Source organism: Sander lucioperca, chromosome 11 (assembly GCF_008315115.2).
Source record: "Sander lucioperca isolate FBNREF2018 chromosome 11, SLUC_FBN_1.2, whole genome shotgun sequence".
Taxonomy (NCBI): domain Eukaryota; kingdom Metazoa; phylum Chordata; class Actinopteri; order Perciformes; family Percidae; genus Sander; species Sander lucioperca.
Genome location: NC_050183.1, coordinates 40,003,864 through 40,011,069, shown reverse-complemented (window position 1 = coordinate 40,011,069; position 7,206 = coordinate 40,003,864).

Here is a 7,206-nt window from a genome sequence, read left to right as displayed (position 1 = left end):
GTGTCATTGAACTCAGCAGAGAGTTCCTTCTTCATTGGTGATGGTTTGGCCCGCCCCCTATGCTTAAGCCACGCCCCCTTTCATAAAATTTGAACTGTTTAAGGTAGACCCTTGTGTGAGGTATCGTTGAACTCAGCAGAGCGTTCCTTATTTATTGGTGATGGTTTGGCCCGCCCCCTATGCTTAAGTCACGCCCCCTTTCATGAATGCTTATCCATCTAAGGTAGAGTCTTGTGTGAGGTGTCATTGAACTCAGCAGAGAGTTCCTTCTTCATTAGTGATGGTTTGGCCCGCCCCCTATGCTTAAGCCACGACCCCTTTCATAACATTTGAACGATTTAAGGTTGACCATTGTGTGAGGTATCAATGAACTCAGCAGAGAGTTGCTTCTTCATTGGTGATGGTTTGGCCCGCCCCCTATGCTTAAGCCAGGCCCCCTTTCATAACATTTGAACCGTTTAAGGTAGGGTCTTGTGTGAGGTGTCATTGAACTCAGCAGAGAGTTGCTTCTTCATTGGTGATGGTTTGGCCCGCCCCCTATGTTAAAGCCACGCCCCTTTCATAAATGCTGACCCATCTAAGGTAGAATCTTGTGTGAGGTATCAATGAACTCAGCAGAGAGTTACTTCTTCATTGGTGATGGTTTGGCCCGCCCCCTATGTTTAAGCCACGCCCCCTTTCATAAATGCTGACCCATCTCAGGTAGAGTCTTGTGTGAGATATCATTGAACTCAGCAGGGAGTTCCCTTTTCATTGGTGACGATTTGCGGTGTCTGAGTGCTGCGCAAATGCACGGTCGCTAGGAGCAGCGACCGCCGGTGACCCCGACGCGCGCAGAGGAGCGAGGGCCCGTCCATCGCTGCTTGCAGCTTTAATTAGGGCCCGAGCGCCGACAGCGGCGAAGGCCCTATTGAAACTGAAGGAATTATTATTTTCCCGGCAAATGAATTGGCTTTTTGAGGGGCTTAACATATTCAAAAACTCACCAAATTTGGCGGTCGCATCAAGTCTGGTGAAAATTTACGTATTTTAAGGGTTTCGGGAATAGGCGCGCAAAAATGGCTCGCTAGCGCTCCCTACAATGTTAAAAAGAGTGAGCCCCTGCAGTGCGTTTAACGTAGACTCACGAAACTTGGTACACATGTGTAACATGTCAAGATGTACAAAAAACGTCATTGAAGCCATACCCTAAGCCCAACAGGAAGTCCGTTGTGTGAGGTGTCATTGAACATAGCAGAGAGTTGCTTCTTCATTGGTGATGGTTTGGCCCGCCCCCTATGCTTAAGCCACGCCCCCTTTCATGAATGCTGATCCATCTAAGGTAGAGTCTTGTGTGAGGTGTCATTGAACTCAGCAGAGAGTTCCTTCTTCATTGGTGATGGTTTGGCTTGCCCCGTATGCTTAAGCCACGCCCGCTTTCATAACATTTGAACCGTTTATGGTAGGGTCCTGTGTGAGGTGTCATTGAACTCAGCAGAGTTGCTTCTTTATTGGTGTTGGTTTGGCCCGCCCCCTATGCTTAAGCCACGCCCCCTTTCATACCATTTGAACGATTTAAGGTTGACCATTGTGTGAGGTATCAGTGAACTCAGCAGAGAGTTGCTTCTTCATTGGTGATGGTTAGGCCCGCCCCCTATGGCTAAGCCACGCCCCCTTTCATAACATTTGAACCGTTTAAGGTAGGGTCTTGTGTGAGGTGTCATTGAACTCAGCAGAGTTGCTTCTTCATTGCTGATGTTTGGCCCGCCCCCTATGCTTAAGCCACACCCCCTTTCATAACATTTGAACGATTTAAGGTTGACCATTGTGTGAGGTATCAATGAACTCAGCAGAGAGTTCCTTCTTCATTGGTGATGGTTTGGCCCGCCCCCTATGCTTAAGCCACGCCCCCTTTCATAACATTTGAACGATTTAAGGTTGACCATTGTGTGAGGTATCAATGAACTCAGCAGAGAATTCCTTCTTCATTGGTGATGTTTTGGCCCGCCCCCTATGCTTAAGCCACGCCCCCTTTCATAACATTTGAACCGATTAAGGTAAACCCTTGTGTGAGGTATCATTGAACTCAGCAGAGACTTCCTTTTTAATTGGTGATGGGTTGACCCTATAATTTAGCCACGCCCCTTTTTATAACTGGTGAACCATTTAAGGAAGTCTTGTGTGAGGTGTCATTGAACGCAGCAGGGAGTTCCCTTTTCATTGGTGACGATTTGCGGTGTCTGATTGCCGCGCAAATGCACGGTCACAAGGAGCGGCGACCGCCGGTGACCCCGACGCGCGCAGAGGAGCGAGGGCCCGTCCATCGCTGCTTGCAGCTTTAATTATTATTATTATTCTTTTTCCCGGCAAATGAATTGGCTTTTTGAGGGGCTTAACATATTCAAAAACTCACCAAATTTGCCGGTCGCATCAATTCTGGTGAAAATTTACGTATTTTAAGGGTTTCGGGAGTAAGCGCGCAAAAATGGCTCGCTAGCGCCCCCTAAAAAGTAAAAAAAAATTGAGCCCCTGCAGTGCGTTTAACGTAGACTCACAAAACTTGGTAAACATGTGTATCAAGTCAAGTTGCACACAAAACGTCATTGAAGCCATACCCTAAGCCCAACAGGAAGTCCGCCATTTTGACTTCAATGTTCGAAATTAGTGCGATTTTGGCCATTTCCACGTCGTACTTTAACGAACTCCTCCTAGAGATTTCATCCGATCAACTTCAAATTCGGTCTGTGCCATCTTAAGACATTAAAGATGAAAAGTTGTTAAAAGAAAAACTTTTCGTCATAGGGCATGGCCGTGGCGGGGCGGCCATTTTGTGCGTTTCGCCGCCGAAACAGGAAGTGGGTGTAACTCGAGTGTACATTGTCCGATTGCTTAAGCCACGCCCCCTTTCATAACATTTGAACCGTTTAAGGTAGGGTCTTGTGTGAGGTGTCATTGAACTCAGCAGAGAGTTGCTTCTTCATTGGTGATGTTTGGCCCGCTCCCTATGCTTAAGCCACACCCCCTTTCATAACATTTGAATGATTTAAGGTTGACCATTGTGTGAGGTATCAATGAAATCAGCAGAGAGTTCATTCTTCATTGGTGATGGTTTGGCCCGCCCCCTATGCTTAAGCCACGCCCCCTTTCATAACATTTGAACGATTTAAGGTTGACCATTGTGTGAGGTATCAGTGAACTCAGCAGAGAGTTGCTTCTTCATTGGTGATGGTTAGGCCCGCCCCCTATGGCTAAGCCACGCCCCCTTTCATAATATTTGAACGATTTAAGGTTGACCATTGTGTGAGGTATCAATGAACTCAGCAGAGAGTTCCTTCTTCATTGGTGATTTTTTGGCCCGCCCCCTATGCTTAAGCCACGCCCCCTTTCATAACAATTGAACCGATTAAGGTAGACCCTTGTGTGAGGTATCATTGAACTCAGCAGAGACTTCCTTTTTAATTGGTGATGGGTTGACCCGGCCCCTATAATTTAGCCACGCCCCTTTTTATAACTGGTGACCCATTTAAGGAAGAGTCTTGTGTGAGGTGTCATTGAACACAGCAGAGAGTTGCTTCTTCATTGGTGATGGTTTGGACCGCCCCATATGCTTAAGCCACGCCCCCTTTCATAACATTTGAACCGATTAAGGTAGACCCTTGTGTGAGGTATCAATGAACTCAGCAGAGAGTTACTTCTTCATTGGTGATGGTTTGGCCCGCCCCCTATGTTCAAGCCACGCCCCCTTTCATAAATGCTGACCCATCTAAGGTAGAGTCTTGTGTGAGGTGTCATTGAACGCAGCAGGGAGTTCCCTTTTCATTGGTGACGATTTGCGGTGTCTGAGTCATCAAGTCTGGTGAAAATTTACGTATTTTAAGGGTTTCGGGAAGAGGTGCACAAAAATGGCTCGCTAGCGCCCCCTAGAAAGTTAAAAAAAATTGAGCCCCTGCAGTGCGTTCAACGTAGACACAGTAGAAACTTGGTACACATATGTATCATGTCAAGATGTACAAAAAACGTCATTAGAGCCATAGCCTAAACCCAACAGGAAGTCCACCATTTTGATTTCAAAGTTCGAAATTAGTGCGATTTTGGCCATTTCCACATGTCGTACTTTAACGAACTCCTCCTAGAGAGTTCATCCGATCAACTTCAAATTTGGTCTGTGCCATCATAAGCATTAAAGATGAAAAGTTGTTAAAAGAAAAACTTTTCGTCATAGGGCGTGGCCGTGGCGGGGCGGCCATTTTGTGCGTTTCGCCATCAAAACAGGAAGTGGCTGTAACTTGCGTGTACATTGTCCAACTGGCTTGAAACTTTTCAGGATTCATAAGACTCCAACCCGGGGGACAAATAAAGGCCGATATTTACTTAAAGTCATAGCGCCCCCTAATACAATTGACAAGGGTCCAGGCCTGAGGACACCTACAGGCCAAAATTGACTTTTGGTCATAGCGCCCCCCCCCCCCTGGCAACAGGAAATGTGCCTTATATGACAAACATCATCCGATTTACATGAAACTTATAATGTGTGGTCTACATGTGATACTGAGCCGCCCCTATACTTTAACCACGCCCACTTACTCAGACCACGCCCCTTTCATAGCATTTGAACCATTTAAGGTAGTCTTGTGTGAGGTGTCATTTAACTCAGCACAGAGTTCATTTTTAATTGGTGATGGTTTGACCCGCCCCCCTAAGCTTTAGCCACGCCCCCTTTTATAACTAATGACCCGTTTGGTGTAGACCCTTGTGTGAGGTATCATTGAACTCAGCAGAGACATCATTATTCATTGGTGATGGTTTGACCCGCCCCCTAAGCTTGAGCCACGCCCCCTTTTATAACTAATGACCCGTTTGATGTAGACCCTTGTGTGAGGTGTCATTGAACTCAGCAGAGACTTCTTTCTTCATTGGTCATGGTTTGACCCACCCCCTATGTTTGGTAGAGTCTTGTGTGAGGTATCATTGAAATCAGAAGAGAGTTCCTTTTTAATTGGTGATGGTTTGACACACCCCCTACACTTTAGCCACGCCCCTTTTTACAGCTAATGAACTGTATGACGTAGAGTCTTGTGTGAGTTATCGTTGAACTCAGCAGAGAGTTCCTTATGCATTTGTGATGTTTTGGCCCGCCCCCTTTGTTTAAGCTACACCCACTTTCATAAATGCTGACCCGTTTAAGGTAGAGTCTTATGTTAGGTTGATCATTGATATGAACTCAGCAGAGACTTCCTTTTTAATTGGTGATGGTTTGATCACCCCTATAATTTAGCCACGCCCCTTTTCACAGCTAATAAACTGTATGACGTAGAGTCTTGTGTGAGGTATCGTTAAACTCAGAGGGAGTTCCCTTTTGTTCAAAAGGGGTTTGGCTAAATTATTATTATTATTAGTCTTGTGTGAGGTGTCATTGAACTCAGCAGAGAGTTCTTTCTTCATTGGTGATGGTTTGACCCGCCCCTTATTCTTAAGCCACGCCCCCTTTCATTACTGGTGACCCGTTTAAGGTAGACCCTTGTGTGAGGTATCATTGAACTCAGCAGATAGTTCCTTATTCATTGGTGACAGTGGCGAAGGCCCTATTGGAACTGAAGGAATTATTATTATTATTATTATTATTATTATTTACGGCAAATGAATTGAAGGATGGAAGATAGATAGATGGATGTAAGATAGATGGATGGATGGAGTGATGATGATGGATGGATGGATTGAAGATCGATACATGGATGGATGGATGGATGGAAGACAGATAGATAGATGGATGGAAGGATGGATGGATGGATGAATGGATGGAAGATAGATGGATGGATGGATGGATGGATGGAAGATAGATAGGTGGATGGATGGATAGAAGATAGATAGAGAGATACATTGATGGATGGAGGGATGGATGGATGGAAAAAAGATAGATGATGGATGGATGGATGGATGGGAGATAGATAGATTGATAAATGGATGGAAGGATGGCTGGATGGATGAATGGGTGAATGGATGGATGGACGGATAGAAGATAGATAGATAGATAGATGGATGGATGGGTGGATGATAGGTAGATGGATGGATGGTTGGATGGATGGATGGATGGATGGAAGATAGAAAGATGGATGGAAGATAGATAGATGAATGGATGGATGGATGGAAGGATTGATGGATGGAGGGATGGATGGATGGATGATGGATTGATGGTTGGATGAATGGATGGATGGAAGATAGATAGATAGATGGATGGATGAATGGATGGATGGATGGAAGATAGATGGATGGATGGATGGGTGGACGGATTGATGGAAGATAGATAGGTGGACGGAATGATGGATGGATGGATGGGAGAAAGATAGATTGATAAATGGATGGAAGGATGGATGGATGGATGAATGGGTGAATGGATGGATGGACGGATAGAAGATAGATAGATAGATAGATGGATGGATGGGTGGATGATAGGTAGATGGATGGATGGTTGGATGGATGGATGGATGGATGGATGGAAGATAGAAAGATGGATGGAAGATAGATAGATGGATGGATGGTTGGATGGATGAATGGATGGATGGAAGGATTGATGGATGGAGGGATGGATGGATGGATGGATGGATGATGGATTGATGGTTGGATGAATGGATGGATGGAAGATAGATAGATAGATAGATAGATAGATGGATGGATGGATGAATGGATGGATGGATGGAAGATAGATGGATGGGTGGACGGATTGATGGAAGATAGATAGGTGGACGGAATGATGGATGGATGGATGGGAGAAAGATAGATTGATAAATGGATGGAAGGATGGATGGATTGATGGATGAATGGGTGAATGGATGGATGGATGGATGGGTGGATGGATGGATGGATGGATTGATGGGTGAATGGATGGATGGATGGATAGAAGATAGATAGATAGATGGATGGATGATGGATGGATGGATGGGTGGATGGATGGATGGATGGATGGATGGATGGAAGATAGATAGATAGATAGATAGATAGATAGATAGATAGATAGATAGATAGATAGATAGATAGATAGATGGATGGATGGGTGGATGGAAGATAGATAGATAGATAGATAGATGGATGGATGGATGGAAGATAGATAGATAGATAGATAGATAGATAGATAGATAGATAGATAGATAGATGGATGGGTGGATGGATGGAAGATAGATAGATAGATAGATAGATAGATAGATAGATAGATAGATGGATGGATGGATGGAT